This window comes from Dipodomys spectabilis, unplaced genomic scaffold (assembly GCF_019054845.1).
Source record: "Dipodomys spectabilis isolate Male_0828 unplaced genomic scaffold, ASM1905484v1 ptg000017l, whole genome shotgun sequence".
In the NCBI taxonomy this organism is placed as follows: domain Eukaryota; kingdom Metazoa; phylum Chordata; class Mammalia; order Rodentia; family Heteromyidae; genus Dipodomys; species Dipodomys spectabilis.
This window is the reverse complement of record NW_024870694.1, coordinates 4,515,544-4,533,770: the sequence shown is the minus strand read 5'-3', so window position 1 is coordinate 4,533,770 and position 18,227 is coordinate 4,515,544. Positions and strand designations below refer to the sequence as shown.

At 41.9% G+C, this 18,227-nt stretch overlaps 1 protein-coding gene across 2 annotated transcripts in view; it reads right to left on the bottom strand.

Annotated features, from left to right (window-relative positions):
* Arhgap31 (Rho GTPase activating protein 31) overlaps window positions 1-18,227 on the bottom strand; it is a 106,974-nt gene that overhangs the window by 69,429 nt on the left and 19,318 nt on the right. The gene's annotated exons all lie outside the window — the stretch shown is intronic.

Sequence of the window (18,227 nt, the reverse complement as noted above, 5' to 3'; positions counted from 1 at the left end):
CAACAGAGGAGAGTCAGGCATCAGGACCTGCAATCCCCAAATCCCACAGTCCTCATAAATGGCTTCTCTGATTCTTTCTTCCTCTTAAGATCTCACGTGCAGGGTAACATTGATCAAGATGCACTGGACTCTAAGTCACAATTGTACTTTCAATTCTTCAATACTAAGATGGACATCGATGATTTTATTTTCTGGAACTGATTTGCTTCAGATACCTGATGGAGTGTGTGTGTGTGTGTGTTGTTATCAGGGTTTAGCTTTTTCTTTCAAGACTGGCACTCTACCGCCTGAGCCACACTTCAACTTCTGGCTCCTTGCTGGTTAATTGGGAGATTAGAATCTCATGGAATTTTCTGCCCTAGTTAGCTTTGTACCCCGATCCTTAGGTCTTAGCCTCTGAACAGCTAAGATTATAAGCATGAGCTATTAGCATCTGGCATCCTGATTTTTTTTAAAGTCTGTTTAGTTGTTATTATAAAGGTGATGTACAGAGGGGTTACAGTTACATAAGTCAGGTAAAGAGTACATTTCTTTCTTTTTTGGGAGGGGGACCTTGAACTCAGGGCTTGTGTGCTGTCCTAAGCTTTCATGCTCAAGGTTAGTGCTCTACCATTTTGAACCACAGCTCCCACTTCCGTAAGAGTCTCACAGACTTCAAACCACAATCCTCAGATCACAGCCTCCTAAGCAACTAGGATTATAGGCAGGAACGACCAGCGCCAGCTATCCTGAACTTTTTGATCACATATTTGTCCTGGATTTCTCACATGAAACATTTAAGAGAAAATTTCTTGTCAACTGGCAGAGAAAGTCATTTTTATGAGTGCACTATTTTAAAATTTTTACCTAATGACCAAATTCTGTCATAATTTCCTCATCTCAAATGGAACAGAAGTAAAATGGATTCTTTCAGTTTCTCCTGGCCCTGAATGCTTGAACTTATTTGTGCTGACAACCTTCACAGTGTAAATATTCAATACAGTTCATTTATTCATTCAACAAGTATGTGCAATGTCCAAAATTATTCTAGGAGTTGAGGAAGTAGCAATGAACAATACAAAAACAACCTTCTCTGCTCGTGCTGATACTGGGGGGGTTTGAACTCAGGGCCTCATGCTTTTACTTGATTTTTTTTTTTTTACTCAAAACTGGAATTCTACTACTTGAGCCATTATCTCCACTTCCAGCTTTCTGATGATTAACTAAAGGCAGAGAATCTCATGAACTGTGCCTGGGCTAGCTTTGAACCGTGATCATCAGAGCTAAACTTCCAGAGTAGCTAAGATTACAGGCCTGAGCCAACAGCATCCCAGAAAGCTACCTCTTAACAGGAGTAAAGAAGATGACATAGTAAGTGCATACAAGGTAACGTGTGTGTGTGTGTGTGTGTGTGTGTGTGTGTGTGTGAGAGAGAGAGAGAGAGAGTATGTGTGTGTGTGTGTATGATGGTGACAAGCTCTCAAGAGAAGGCAAAATCAGTGAGAAGTGAGGAGATGTGCCATTTAAATGGGGGTGGTGAAGTTCTTTTGACATTTATTTAAGTAAAGGGAACCTCATTAAGAGAGGGATAGGGTTGCCAGGCACCCATGGCCCACCCCTGTGATCCTAGCGACTCAGAGGCTGGGATCTAAGAATCACAGTTCGAAGCCATCCCAGGCTGGAAAGTCCATGTGCCATGCTTATCTCCAATTAATCATCTAAAAAAAGCCCAAAGTGGAGCTATGACTTAAAACAGTAGAGCACCAGCCTTGAGCACAAAAGCTCAGAGACAGTGCCCAGGTCCTGAATTCAAGCTCCAGGACCGATGACAACATCACAAAAAGAAGGTGACTCTGCATACACCAGGTAGAAGGGACAACATAGGCAGCTTCACCCACGTCCTGAAGTCCAGCCAAGGGCCGAGCATCACGTGTAACAAACAGAATTGAACTACTGGCTTCTGAACACCAAGACCTTGGAAGAGGAAAGAACACATCTGCACCCAAAACAATAGGCAGCTCACTGCCAAGTGCTAAATCGGGTAGCTCAGCTCACTGACAGTCTTCTCCCCTGTAGCTGTATTAGAGCAGCCATTGTCCCCTGACACACGCAGGCTACAACACTCGGTCCACACTTTGGCAGTAGATCTTACACTGTCTGAAGACAGACAATCCTATCCCCCTTTGTGAAGCATTCCCCCGACTGCCCACCCCAAGGCCACCTAGCATCCAGCTTCCTTTTCTGAATCTAAAAGGTAACAGACCTTACTTGATCCACACCAGAACTTGAGTTTCAATAAGATCCACAGTGTGCCCTGGAATGGAAGAAGTTCTGTTCTCCATCTCTCATCCTACCAAGTGAGGAAAAGCCGGCAGAAGTTTTTCAAAATTCCCACATCTCCTCTTACCTTCAGACATTCTGATTTAATCAGTGTAGGTCAGAGTTGGATTTGGGATCCCTCCCCCCCCCCCCCGCCCAGCTCACCGACCCAACCTCAAAACTCCCCAGGGAATTCCAACACACAAGCAAAGTTTCAGAAAGACTGGTAGTTCCTCTTTCATTTCTCTCATATTCTCTCCGCCAGTTTTGCCCTAGCTTGCAAACAGACTGTCTTCAAGTCATTCATTCATTATTTTTTTTTCTGAGGCGGATCCTTAAGAACACAGCACCAGAAGAATCTAGCATCCTCTCCATCCTTCCTCTCTGGCTCAAGGTTCTGGTCAAGGCAGGGTCTGGGGTGGGGATGATGGTAAAACCTCTCTACAGGGGAAACAACAGCACCTGTCCATTCTTCCTCGTGGAGTGCCTTAGGAAGACCAAGGGAGATCATACATAAAAGCATTTTTAAAACAATAGTAGGAAAACATAAAAATAGTACGAAAAACAAAAGCTGGAATGGTTACCTGTCCAATAGACCTAGGATTTTCATTCCAAACTTAAGAAATGAAACAAAACAAAACACCCTTCCTTTCTCTGACTTCACAAATTTAAGCAAGAATTGTAAGCAAAATTTCATCTCAGCATCCAGAAGAGATTAGTCGGCACGCGGTCTCTATAGTGGCATGGGTAGAGGTGATTCATGACTTGCGGCAACCCCATTACCAGATGGTGATACTACTATGATTACTGTCTGTTACTTCAAGATGTTTTAATTGGCACCAAACTCTCTGAGAGTGTTTAATGTCTATGAATTAATGTGCTTCAACTTGAGATACTAACAAGTAAGTCCACACTGTGCTTATCGGAGTATGTGGGGGGGGGGGGGTAGGATTTATCTCTTACCCGACAGATGACCTTTAAAGGAAAACTGTAGCATCTTCATTTTAGCTATTCTGCTGATTTGCAAACTGAAAGACCAAGAGATTCTGGCTTATTCAAAATAGATTCTGTGTTGTACTAAAAGTCTGGCACAAATTTCTGCTAAATAGCAGAAAGACAGATACATTTGTGTACATCAAGCAGTTAAAAGTATCAAAAGGCTGTCCTTCACTAATTTTCTCCTCATCTATCCTTAAAATGTTTGTGAAGTTCTCATTTGGGCAGACGTTTGTTGTAGTTAACATACATAACAACTGAGGTTAGTAAAAAAGGCACCAGTATGCTGGTGGTTCATGCCTGTAATCCTAGCTACTCAGGAAGCTGAGATCTGAGGGTTGAGGTTCAAAACCAGGCTGGGTAGGAAAGCATGTGAAATTCTTAGCTCTAATTAACTGCCAAAAAAATGCTGGAAGTAGAGCTGTGGCTTCAGCTAGGCTTTGGCAAAATAGCTCAGAAACAGTACCCAGGACCCGAGTACAAGGCCCAAGACCAACTGAAAACAAACAACAAAAACAAAAAAACCACAGTCAACAAACAAGGCATCAGTATCTTGATGTGAACTGGATATTCAACAGAGCAACTGTACTTGAGACTTTTAGATTCCACAGATCATAGTTAAAAGATTTTGGTAGTTCACATAGGACAGCTATTTTTTTATTTCCTTGAGAGGAAAAAAACAACAATAGTAATAGCGCCTATCATTTCATTAAGAGAATGGATATATACAGTTTGTTTTACTGTGTTTTGTTTTTTAGTAGCCCTAGGGCTTGAAATGAGAACTTCAGGTGTTGTACATGCCAGACAGGTTCTCTACCCAGCACTTTTTACTGTAGTTGGTTTTTTATTTTTTATTGTTATTATAAAGGTGGTGTAAAGAGGACATTTCTTTTTGGATAATGTCACCCTCATCCTCTCCCATGTAGTTGTTTTTTGAATAGGGTCTTGACCAGCCTGGACTGAGATTTTTTTATTTAGGCCTCCTGTGTAGTTGTGGTGACAAATATGAACCGTCACACCCAGCTTTTTCTTGGTTAAAATAAAGTCTCTATAAGTTTTTTTTCTCAGGCTGGCATCAATCTGAGATTCTCCCAATTTCAACTTCTTGAGTAACTAGGAAGGACAATTATAGCAGTAAAATTATGAATAGATTAATTTATTTATTAATTTGACATTATCTTAGCTTTCCTCTGGGTTGTTTTTGTAAGCCACTAGTCTAAAGTGCCATTATAGTTTGAACTGAATTGATGGCTGATGTCCTGGGAATTAGATAGACGTTATATGCTTAAAAAGAATTTTTCTTAAAGGAAAGACTGTAATCCCAGCACTTTGGTGGCTGAAGCAGGATTATCTGGACAACTCCAGATAATCTGGTCCACATAGGGAGACCTCGTTTCAAAACAAGCAAAGAAAATAAACTGGAAGGCTGAGATCAGAGATCTGAGAAGAGCAACTGGAAGGCAGGCAGGGCAGACAAGTCTGCATGACTCTTATCTCCAATTAATCATCAAAAACATGGAAGTAGAGGCCTGGCTCAAATGGGAGTACACCAGCCAGGAGGAAAAAAGCCCATCAAGATTATGAGTTCAGGGCCTGGGAATGTGGCTTAGTGGTGGAGCTTTCATGAAGCCCTGGGTTCAATTCCTCAGTACCACATAAGCAGTAAAAGCCACAAGTGGTGCTTGAGCAAAAGAAGCTTGAGGACAGTGCCCAGTACCCAGGCCCTGAGTTCAAGCCCCAGTACTAGCACAGACAGAAACAGAGACAGATGGATGGACAGACAGACAGACACACACACACCAAATTTAAAAGGAAAAAAATAGACAAAGCCTACATCAGTAATTTCACCTAGGATTACAAACAGATATACAGATAATGAGGTGCTAGGAGACTGGGAAGGAACGGGATTTCATCCTCCAAGAGAAATCTCACAGTGGCAGAGTCCTGGTGCTAACTTACTCATGAGTCTACTACCTTCCTGTCCTCTAGGAACCCTTCTCCCTATTCCCAAGAGGGAAGGGGAAAGGGAGGAGAAACAGGAAAGAAAACTGTCTACAGTGGAACACAAACTAGTAACTTCGATAGGGGAAGGGTTAAAATCTTTTCTGCCTGAGTTCACAGACTTCTACAATAAAACCTCTGCTTCAAGTCACAGAAACATTTTCTGCTTAAAATGATCTCCATTTTTGTGGAGACCACCACTGATGTTTCCTTTGATGTCTCTAGCAACTTATATATTCTGTCCTGGGAAGGCAATCAAAGCAATTTCCTTAAGTCACGATGTTCCCTCCACCCTCTCCTCCCCCTCCCCCACTTATTTCCTTATTTCCTTCCATTAGCCAGGTTTCTCCTCTTCCTGAATGTGATACATAATCCTCAAACCCCCCAAAGAAAGTCGTTCTGTCATGCAGAGTTGTACCTCCCTTCGCTAAGCCCTGGCCTGAGAAGCCACAAGGAGATGGCTTTGGGTCGAGGACTGCCCGTGGGCTCTATCAGCAAGCAAGGTCTCCAGCAATACCATAGCTGCCCATACCCTACACTGCAGAGATGGGCTCCAAGCAGGGTGGCTGTGTGAGATTCACAGGGCTTGCCAGGAAACAAGCTGCAGGAGAAATTGGTGTAGGGGTTTAGGGCTTTCCACCACTGCAGTGGCTGGTCCCCAGCCCTAAGAAGGGAGATCAGACCCCCAGGGACCCCCAGAGTGTCAGGAGAAAAAGCCTTTTACAGGGCTGGGATGAACCCCCTCCTGAAAGCTGGACATGGGCCCCACTGGGACACAGCTTCCAGAGAGGGATGAGGCCATCCATGAAGCCTGCAGGCAGAGGAGGGTAGGGGGAGGCAAGCACCATGGAAACCCCAAGGCAGAGTTAGGAGGAGGCTAGCCTCCTGTGAGAGGCCAGCCTGGGGTTGGGGTTGAGAACTGCAGCCAGTGAATGAGTGCAGAGGTTGGGCATCCTGGAATCCTTGCCAGTCCCTCCTCTAGGCCCAGTTGGGTGTGAGCTCCCCTCTGCAACCTCACCCCTGCAGCCTCACAGGTCTGACTGCAAACCTGAAGTCAGGTCCACCCAGCACGTGACTGAGATGCTGTCTCAGGACAGTCCTCCAGCAATGAGGGCATGAGAGGGAATGCAGGGGAAAGAGTGCACTGCACAGAATCTGTCCATCTTGCCAGCCTTCTCAGCCTTTCTTCCCAAGCCTCTCAACACTGGGGTGGGAGGCTGGGTTGGGCAGAACCTAGGCCAGATGGGGGGATGTGTGGTGGAACCAGGGAGATATCAAAAAACAACCCGTCAGGTGTAAGCTAGACCACGGTAGGAGGAGCCAGGCTCTAAAAGATCACATTGTGGATTGAGCACTTTAAGTGTATAATCTCTATGCTCATTTACCTCTAAGATAAATGCTACATAGCTCATTGTAGACACTAGGAAAGTCAAAATTCTAGTCTCAGACCCCAGGTCCCTCTTAGCCAAAGTTTGCTAATTTAAATCAATACATCTCTCTACCCCTTTTACCCAAGTTAGTTTGAATTTCTTCACTTACAACCAATATTGGCTTAATAATACTTCTTTTTCATGTAGTGATTTGCTCCTGGGCATGTTACAATTTTTTTTTTTTTTAATTTGTCTTGCAGGGCTTGACTCTGGGCCTGGGCACTGTCCCTGAGCTCTTCAGCTCAAGATGAACACTCTACTATTTGAGCCACAGCGCCACTTCTGGTTTTCTGGTGGTTAAATGGAAAGAAGAGTCTCACAGACTTTCTGCCTGGGCTGGCTTTGAACTGTGATCCTCAGATCTGAGCCTCCTGAGTAGCTAGGATTACCTGCATGAGCCACCGGTGCCCGGCTAGAATTTTTTTTAATGTATAATTATATATAATGTGTATGTATATGTATATTCATGTCATAATCTCAAAAATTCACTGTGGCCTTGTACTATTAAAACAACTATAAACCTAAATATCAGTAACATTTATATAATACAATATTATAGGATTTTAAAATGATGTTGTATATAGCTATTGAGAACAAGTAAAAATCCAGGTTATAGTGTTAAATAAAAGAGATATAAAATTCCCTACATCTACTGTGTATAATATAATCACAGCATGTAGAAATTATATATAGAGAAAATCACTAGAAGCAGACCTGCTAAAATATTGTTATCTTTGGGTGATAATATTTTTTCCTTTCTATGTCATGTATTTTTCAGTTTCTGTACAGTTAGGGTAAGCATATTAATGAACTACTAAATCACTGACTTCAAAGATTTTAGATGTAATTATTGTACAATTTTATCTACATATAGTTTCATATATGAAACACATATTTACAAATGTATATGCATACATCTGTATGTGTGGAAAATATATGAAGGAAATCACTTGAACAGAAAGTCAACAGGCTTGGGTAAAAGTTGATCTTGGTAGTATTTCCACTAACTGAACAATTTTCTATAATTTAGAAGAGTACTAACGTTAACGGGAATAGGTAAATTTTTACATGTCCAAGAAGATATAGAAAGGCAAGGCTCTGCCTCAATGACTCAGAAGGGAAGAAAACACACTTGCGTTTTAGACTGCTTGCTCCCAGTGGTAGGGCAAAGACTATAAAGGGATTTACAAAGGAGTCAATACATGACTTAGGGGAGGAGTCAGGTACATAATGGTAATAACCTCACAAAAAATCATTTTAAAATATTTTATATGTATCAGGAGAGTTCTTCTAATCTTCAAATGAATATAGCATGTTCACATCTGTCCCAAGGTTTCTGATATCAGTATTTTTAGCTAAGCAAGATGGTGATGACAACGATGATGATGATGATTTCACTCAGGGAAGATGTTGCCTTATTTAGGAACTATTCTTCTACAGGCAGGGCAGGAAGAAGATTGGGAGAGATTTGTGTCTGCATCCCTTGTGTACCATAAGGTCCTATATAGTAGCGGAGAATACGTACAAAGTACATATTTTAGGTAGGATATGGAAAGGCAACAATACCCTTCCAATAACCCTGTGCTATATACTGTGCTTTGAACAACTGATGGAATATAAACTGTGTTGAAGGTCTGTTGTAATTAGAAAGCGAAGCACTCTTGACATCTGAGATCCTGTGGGTGGCAGATGTAGAACTTACCAAGCAATACAGAGCTTTCTCATGGGTTTTGAAGAGTCTAAGTAGTTCTAATTTCCCATCCCTTGCCAACTGCACCTCTCCAGTTGGTCTCACCAGAGGTGGGCTTTTTGTCACTAACCCTCTCCGGACCTACTGAAGGTTGTGCTCTTTTACTGGGGATGAAGTGAGAGCTAGACCCAGGACCCTCTTAGATTCATGGTCTTCCTCTATAAACTGTCTACTACTTCCTCTACATCATCTCTCTCCAATCTCCTTATGCTGTTCCAATCTCTGGAAGGGATTACTGGAGACAATGAAAGCCATCACACTTTTAAGAGGAAAAGACCTCTACAGTTAGGTGACAGGATGTCTCTGCAGTAGGAAAGCACTAGGCTTTCTACTAGTGTTTGATGGTCAGACGAAGAAAGAGGGAATATGGCGGTTGGGTTGGATAGGACTGCATGGGCACCAAGACGAAAGTCGGGCATGTCTTGCTTGAGATCCTGCAATTCATGGAATGTAGTGTGATGTTATCATCTTAAGATGTCTTACACTGCTACAGTGTGCACGATTTCCTAATACCTTCTATCAAAATCCTATTTAAAAATCATCACAGTAGAACAGAAAAGGATTTCTCTTCACTTTGCCTGAAAGCAAAATACCAACACAAGAATGAGGGTAACACTTGGGTTTTATAAAGTTTTGAAGAATTTTCTGACCTTACTCCTAAAAAAAAAAGGCACAACCAACTCTCTAAAGACTACTTTTAAAAACTATGTGATGAAATCCAGAAGGAGCTTTTATCTCCTAACACCCGTTACCAGAAGATTAATCTCTGGTCGGTGTCTTGTTCTGATTGGAAATATGTTTGAGCCTGGCTTTGGAATCCTCGATAGCTGGAACATCTGCTTGACAGTTGTTAATGTTTGTTTGGTATTGCCCAAAAGAAGGCAGCACATGCAAAGAATTTTTAACAATGAGTCCCAAGATACACTTAGACCAGCAGCAGCGCTTATTTTGAAAAGACATGTTTCAGGGGGGAGCAATCTGACCTGTATGTGAAAAAAGAAAAAGAATAGGTCGTTGGACCAAGAGATGGATGTCCAGCTCATGCTGGAATGTAGTTAAGCTTGTTTTCACTGCTTCTCAAGTTTTTCCCAGAAATATTTGCCCATGTTAGCAGGGCTTATTTTTTTTAATTGTTAGAGATTAGAATGTTTAACTCAAAATAAGCATGAGAGATTGACTTTACAATATTGAATTCGAAATGTGCAAGAATAAAAAAAGTTAAGCCATTGCAGAGTCTAAATGAAATATGCAGCTACAAATGGGTCATTTGTTAAGTTCTATCTTAGCCAAGAAAAGGTAATTGTTATTCTTCGGGCTCCCAGAAATTGGACTGAATTGTTTCCTAAGGAAGAAAAATAATTTAGCCTGTTAAGACAAGGTACAAGACAAGCAAAGCTGAGCTATATTAATTAGCTGAGTAAGTAAGTTACATTCAGGTCAAAACACAAATCACTAGATGATGGTTTCAAGAAAGTGTGCAACTCTCCCATCAATATTGCTGCTTTTAAAATTATAATACACCCAAACAGAGAAAGGTATTAGGATTTTGAATTATCATCAGTGAAAAACCATTGAGTTCCAACATTTAAAAACTCCCTAGAAACAGCTGGGTTTAGTTTCAAAGCTCTAAAATTAAATTGAAAGCGGGAAAGGCCGTAATCCTCAGACCATCTGTTCAAAGAACAGTGAGGAAAATGACAGAGCCTTCAGTTGGAGCAACAACAAAATCCCCTTCCCCCCAACATCTCCAAGATTTGTCCTTTATAGGATTTTACCTGGCCCTCTTCACTTCTCGGGGAAGTCTATCAAGCAAATAATTTATCCTCATGTTACAGATAAAATGAAGTTTAGCCAGGTGTGGTGGTGCATACCCATAATCCTAGACCTCAGGAGGGAGGTTGATAGTGAGTACCAGGGTACTTTGTGGGAAAAGAGGAAAAAGAAAGGGAAGGGACTAAAGATTAGAGAAGAATCTTACTTCTTATCACATCAAACATCCTTAGCAAGAGGATTCCTGCCTGTCTGACTGCTTCAAAAACTGTAAAATTATATCACATTTTTTCTGTATCCCAATTCCCACTCTTCTATCTTCCTTCCACTGTCCCTGACTTTTTCTCTCTTTCTTCTTCCCACATTAATTAATGGGATACATCTTTAGTGGTCAAATTTATTCTGCTAACATTCACATAAGACATATATCCAATCCTGGTGCAGAAACAAACAGCTGTTGGTAGAAACCTAGAAGCAGCAGTTTAACACCAGATCAGTAATTCTGTTTATTGTTTTCATTGAAAATAAAAACATCACCTAGCATATCGAGTATCATGAAACAACCCATAAAAGATCAGTGCTGACCTGTGTTTGTCAAATGATTTAAGTGTGTACATTCTTTAGGCATTTTGTGAAATGCTTCATCCACAGCACACCAACATAGTTCACATTCCCTGCCCAGAGACAAGGGTCCCAGCAGGCATTAAGGGCTGAAGATCTCAGAAAGGAGGAGAATTCAATGAGGTTGGGTGGAGCAAAGACCAGAAAGAATATGAGGCCAATAATGGCTGGCTGGGTGAGCTACTCTCAGACACAAAAGAAAGTTTTGTTGATGATTTGCACATTTAAGCAGCAATGCTTTTCAAACGCCTTTCTTAAAACAAAACAAGACATAATGTGCGTTGTTTGGATAAATTTCACTCCAAAGCTTAAGACAAAGAACAGTAAATGGCAGAGCTAGACTCTACCTGAAGGTAGATAGGAAACCTCCTGACCCCTTTTTGGCCCCTGCTATGGGAACAGGGTAAGCAGATTTAACATGATTTGTTCTTAAATTATATTTTGCTTCTGCAGGCAAAAAACAATTCCTTAGGATCAAAGCATGGGTTCCACAGCAATATTTTACTAAGAACCTCTGAACTCCAGCCCACTGTAACTCAGGGACAGCCGGCCAAGGATCTCTCTCCTTCCCGAAACACAATTCCTTATCCTAAGAGCTGAATGGACCTTACTTAGCAGGACCAAGGAGTGTGAAAATAGAAGTTTTGGCTTCCTCAACAAATGGCAGAGGTTTTGTAGAATTGTTATGTGGGCTGTAATAAGCTTAGTTTAATCCTAAAGTTCTGTATAGAGGAAACTATTCTCCAAAATGGTTTCCTCCATACTACATGGGGAAAACTGTCCATCATTAATTTTCCTTCAGTAATTCACTACTTTCAAAGCATCACTTTCTAGATATCTATGATCATGTCAGATCCCCACCTCCCCCGAGACAAGCTGCAAGCTCTCATTTACAAAGGTTACAGATGAGGAAACTGAGGCTGAATCCCCTAAAGTTCACTCAACTTATATACAGGGGTTCTGATTTCTATCCAGAGCTTAAAATGTGTGTACAATGTACATAAACTGTGCAATCTAGAATGACAAGGAATACTGAGGACAGTTCTACATCCTTGGGGACATTCATTAAGTATCAGGTCATGTAAGTACTTGCTTATTTATTTCCCAGGATTTTGAGGAACAAATGAGATAATTGAGTAAAAGTACTTTGGAATGTGCTAAGGTGGTTAGTTACTCTTTTCTTTCCTCTACCCCAACATTTTGGCAGGTTCTCTATCCTTCTATGAACTTGGACTTCACTTTTACAAAATAAATAAAATTGCTTCACACTCGGTTGGTATTGTGCAAGCAAATCTCTTAACTAATGTCAGCAGTTGGCCACTGGCCAGAGCTAACCAGGCTTTTGCACGATCTCAAGCCAAAGCTCTTTTCTTCCCATGTGAGATTCAAGGACATACTGTCAAAGAATTCTAAAGCTGCTCTACTCTGAACCTCAAGCAGTGGCCACAGGACAGCAGGTCAGACTGATGTCTTAGCAAGGGCCTTAGGGAGGAGGCAGAGTGGGAGACACTGAGTGTCTGCTGGTCTCTGGAGCTTCCCAGGCCAAGGTCTTGTCTTCTCTGTGGATGAAACAGAACTTGAATTTTAAAAGTGCATCCAACAGTGATCTCTACAGCAAAGTTCTGAAGAGTGACTACAGAACCAATGGCGATTTAATTTTTTTTAAACGTAGGAACTAAAGAAGATCTTTTTGGGGGTGTGTGTGCTAGCACTGGAGCTTAAACTCAGGCCTAAGTACTGTTCATTACTTTTTTGCTTAAGGCTGGTATTCTACCTCATGAACCATAGCTCCACTTCAGGCTTTTTGGCAGTCAATGGAAGACAAGAGTCTCATGGACTTTCCTTCCCAGGCTGGTTTTGAGTCACAATCCTTAATTCTCAGCCTCCCGAGAAGCTAGAATTACAGGTATGAGCCACTGCTATTCGCTCTCTGGTTATTTTTGAGTTAGGTACTTGATATATATGTCCAGCCTAACAACAGGATGGTGATCCTCCTACTTATGCTTCCTGCCATAGCTGGGCTAGGCACATGCCACCACACCAAACTTCTGTTGAGATTGTGTCTTGCAAACATTTTTTTTGCCCAGGCTGGCTGGAAACTCCATTTTTTATATCACAGCCTCCTGAGTAGCTTATAGAGGTATGAGCCACCATGTTTGGCTTAGCCATTTCTTTACGTATGAATCTTTCACTTCTTAAGAGTTGCCATAAAACATCTCTTAGTCTTTAAATCTTGGTAAGTATCTATTGGATTATTACGAGCCATGGATCATTTCCATTGCTGATTTCTATTATCTATAACTTGCTGAATATTAATTCTGATTCTGTTTACAGTGAGGGAAGATCTGCTAGCCTACATAGTTTTAATTATAGCTGTAGCTTGTTTTCTAGTATTCATGAGGGATGTGGTCCGGTCAATTGATATTCTGTCAAGTGGAGTTTAGACCCCCAACTTAAGGATGAGTCAGAGAGAGCAGGGGACAGTTAGAAGCTGTGGCTTACATACAGGCATATCTACAACATCTTGATCACTGTGGTTATCTGAACCAACCTGGCCTAGACCACAGAGACCCAGATGGAGCAAGCAAGTAAGGAGGTGGCAGCCTAAACTGGAAAAGTACACTGAGTTTGAGCATCTATGTCTTTGTACAAGCTCCCGTCAGAGTGTATCTTCAGGCAGAATCACAAAACAGTAATCCCCATAGATTTCATGGTACTTTTGTTTATGAGACAAGGGATATATAAGTAATAATTCATATAGAATACCTATCTCTCACTCTATGTATCAGCCAGCCTGGAACTCACTATATAGCCTAGAGTGGCCTCAGACTTGATAGTCTTCCTGCCTCAGTCTCCTGAGTGTTGGGCCAATAAGTGTGCACCACCATGCCTGGCTCTTTGTAAACACTGGGTCCATCCACACCATCAGGTATGACCAACCTTTCACATTCACACACCCATCTTCCCTCACAGCCTCAATAAAAGCCACCTCCCCATCTGAGTATTAGTCCTGGCCACACTCTACTTCTCATAGGTCCTCACGTGTGCCATATTTCTTTTCACTTCCATGTCTCCATACCTGCTCCTTCCTCTTTGTGAAACATTCTTCCCATCTCTCTTGGTAACTCCACCTCTGATTTTGCCAACCTCAACTCGACTTCTGGATTTCAGCTTGGATGCTCCAGGACACCTTCCCTCATCCCACAGAGGAAGAAGTAAGCGATCTTTCCCTGAACTTCAAGTTAGCATGCGCTGTCCCAATAGTGGTCTCATAGCACCAACTCAATGCAACATGTTCCCATCCCCGGGTCTCCACTTCAACCTAGACCCTAGAGCATCCTGAGTCAGCTGTGTGAGTCAGAAGCCATGTGACTTGCTTCATCACTGTGTCACCAGTAACTAGCTCTGTCATAAATACATGTTGAATGAATGGCAGGATGGCGAGGAAAAAGTCCTACTATCCTGCATTTGTGTGGTGATGATGTGTGATAGGGCATATGTTCTGTATGAATAGTCTGCACACATGTGTGCCTGTGTGTATTTCTGTGGAGTCTGGCAGTGGAGGAGGGACCCACCAGTGGGGCCTAGGTTGAGTCTTCTTTTGGTAAATAACTGTCATCTGGTCTAAAGCAAATCAGTACACTCTCTTAATCTCAACTTCTTTCATCTATAGAGGACTGAAGATTAGATAATACACACAACTGGGATTTTAAAACAGAAAACAAGGACCACAACGATCATGATGTTTAGACACTTGTGCATAGAAGGGCTGACTTTCAAGGCTGTGTTTGCTGCTATGCTGTGAAGACACCACTGCTGCCATATTGGGAAGAAATCAAGAGGGCTAGGGGCATGGTTCAAGTGGTAAAGCACCTGCTCAGCAACTGTGAGGCTGTGGGTTCAAAGCCCAGTACCACTTCCGGCGTTTGGGAGAAACAGAAGAGAAAAGATAGTGAAAGAACTACCAGGAGAGCTGTGTTCTCTAACACCTTTCCTATGTGCCCTTCACCTCTTCCCGCTCCGCCAGCTTCAAACATCTGCTACCAGCACAGGCTCTTCGAGACCTTCAAGTACATCATCAAGTGCAGCCTGGGCTCCCCATGGGACCTTTCACACAGTGCTGGGATTATCCTGTGCCAAGACTAACATGGAGGGAAATGAACTAGAAGCTAGGGTGTCATTTTAGAGCCAAAAGAAAAAAAAAATCTCTATTTGAATCTTTTTTTTTTTTTTTTAAACACACTATGAACCTGAAGCTCTAGAGAGAAAAGTCATTTGCCTGAGAAGATGCAGCTGGTGTCCTGGCTGCCTGTTAGTATTGGCAAGAAATGATAGGAGTGTGAGTTTCTCAGAGCTGTACGATTGGGAGATCCAGGAGTGGAGGAGAGGGAGGAGACTCAAATGATGGCACCTTTACATGAAAAAGCTCCCTCACAGCTTGAAAACAATATCCTTTTCTATTGAGCTAGATAAAAGGATGACATGTATTTAATGGCATAGAAAGACGTCCAGAAACACATTAAGGAAAAAAAAAGTTTATACAACAGCTTATACAGTAGAATTCCAATTTAACCAAATATACATCTGGAAGAATAGATTCATAAACATTAACAAGAGCTTTCTCTGGGTGCTTTTCTTTTTCTTCAGCATGCATTCATGTGTTTCTATAGTCTGAATGTTTCTATTGTTGATGTTGTAACAAGAAACCTGCATAATATTTAGCCTTTGAAAAACCAACAAGGTTGTTTTTGTTTTATCAGAGCATATACAGTACATTCTCTAAATTTGTCCAAATTTCTTTACTCTGATTTTGTTTACACTGAAGAAAATTTTGTCATCTCAATTCCTGCCAGGTGCCAGTGGCTCATGCCTTTAATCATAGCTACTCAGGAGCCTGAAAACTGAGAATCACAGTTTGAAGCCAGCTTGGGCTTCAGAGACAGCTCAGGGACAGCACCCAGGCCCTGAGTTCAAGTCCTAGGACTGGCATGTCCCTGTACATGTGCTTGTGCGTGCGTGCGTGTGTGCACGCACACCCATACCCACATTCAGAGCTAGAAGTGGAGCTGTAGCTCAAGAGGTAGAGCACTAGCCTAGAGCAAAAAAGATAAGGGTCAGCGCACAGGATCTGAGTTCAAGCCTTAATACCAGCACAAAAAATAAAATAAATAAATGACCAAAGCAAAAAGGGCTGGAGGTGTGGCTATAAAATGAAATGCTGGCTTAGCCTAGTTAAAAACACAGTAGTACTTTTATAAAAGGTATGCATATTTGTTTGTATGCACACTGAGAATCTATGGGAATATTGCTAAGAAAATTAACGCTAGTTGCTTCTAGGACATAAACAGAGAGCTGTGGTCAGACAATGGAGATTTGTTTTGCTCTACCATTTAGAGTATTTTATATTTTCAACCACAGAGCTATGATGACTGATTTTTTAAAAACAAAAACAAAACAAAAAAATCCCTAACACACACAAAAAAAACCCAGCCACTGAGTTGGTCAGTTAAAAAAGAATAAAAGTTAGAATCATGACTGTGGATAGCTCTCCCAAATCTACTGTTATTTGAAAACTGTGTCTTTCAGCACATCTATACCAGATAGCTTTAGTTTTGTGGAAAAACAGAAAAACATTTGATTGGTATGGTTTTTCTTTTCAGCACATTGCAGAAAGGAAGATCTGGGCAGTGTCCATGCTCTGACGATGTTTAAATGATTCAGAATGAAAAGTGCAGTTCCTCAGCAGATCCAACCCCACCGAAGGGCCCAACCGTCCTCTGTGGCTACTGTCGGCTCCCTTGGACAGTGAACAGGGAGTTTTCCACCCTTGCAGGAAGTTCTGCTGCCCAAAACTGGTCTTGCTGAGTCAGCACAGTGGGTCCCTTGTCAAGTGAGATGTAACTATGAACATTACACATCTCTGTACTGCTTGAATTATTTTATTTTGTGAATTTTTACAAGAGAAAAAGTAGGGGTTGTATTTATGGCAGGTGTGACTACACCACACACACACACACACAAATCTTTTTTTGAATCCTGACATCCAACGTAGGAAGAAAGGAGTCAGAGCCAAGAATTGCCAGGGGAGCTGTGTGAAGCAGGTTAACTCTTTTTCACTTTTTCTTCTTTTTCTAAGGGCCTGATGCTCTTGCTTGGCTTCTTCCTTTCATGGCTGGTGTTTTACCACTTGAGTCCCACTTCCCTTTTCATCTTACTGCGGACTCACTGGAAGTAAGAGTTCCAGACTTTTCTGTGATGGCTTTAACACGTGACCCTCAGATCTCAGCCTCCCCTGCAGCTAGGATTACATGCATGAACCACCAATGCATGGCATAACTTTCTAAAGGAAGAGTTCACAGTGCTGGAGGCTCATGGGTGTAGTGCTCTCATTAGCTCAGTTCTAGTGGGGGCCCTATGGCATCCTGGATCTTAGTGGGAACAGGAGATCAAATCATGCAGTGAGGTGGGAAGCCAGAGAGCTTAAAGCTCCTCAACTCCCTGAGGGCGCACATTCACAAATGACCTAAGGAATGTGCCCTGAGGTTCCACTTCTTAATGGTTCTACCACCTCCCTGAGTGTGCTGGGACCTGGATTTTAGCATGCAAACCTTTTGTGGAGATGCTAAAACCATCTGCAACCCACCATAGAAGCTATTCTGGTGACAGAGTGAAAGAAATGAACACAGACCTACATAAGGAAGGGTCTCCCAGGCCAGGACAACCACCATCTATCTATCTTCTTATCTTGCTCCCTCCTCAGCTCTGCTTTTGAGACAGTTTGCTACCTGCCAACAGAAGAAGTAAGGCTGAGTTGTTTTTTTAATTCTTGGAACTCTGGAATCTGTGGGGATGAGGCAAGCACAAGCGATTCAGAGATCTTCCAAGATACAGACTTCAAAAGAGCACTGCTCATTGGAGAATGGGCTTAAATGTCACCCGAGCGTAGAACTGAAGAGGACAGCAAGTTTGGTAGAACTCTGTGGCTTCTCAAATGGAAGAGATGAGAAAATGGAACAGAATGCTAGAAGGGAAAGACGTGAGAGGAGAATGACCAGGAAGCAGGTAGAAAAGGTTACAACGCTTTTCTCCTCATGGAAAACTGGGGATTTGAGATGTTAAACATTCATCCTTCTGGTTATCATCCACAAGACAGAGTAGAATTAAACTTCCTAAGACTATAAATAAATGGACTTTGAAACTCTGGTTGAATAGTTGCTCTGGGCACTCCAATTTCCCTCACCTGAAGGAGGAAGTTTCTTCCTTCACTAGGGTCTAGTGATTTTTTTCTTCCAACAACAATAACAAAAGCACAGTAAATAAATAAATACAAATGGAACTAGAAGAGAGGGGGTGAATTAACT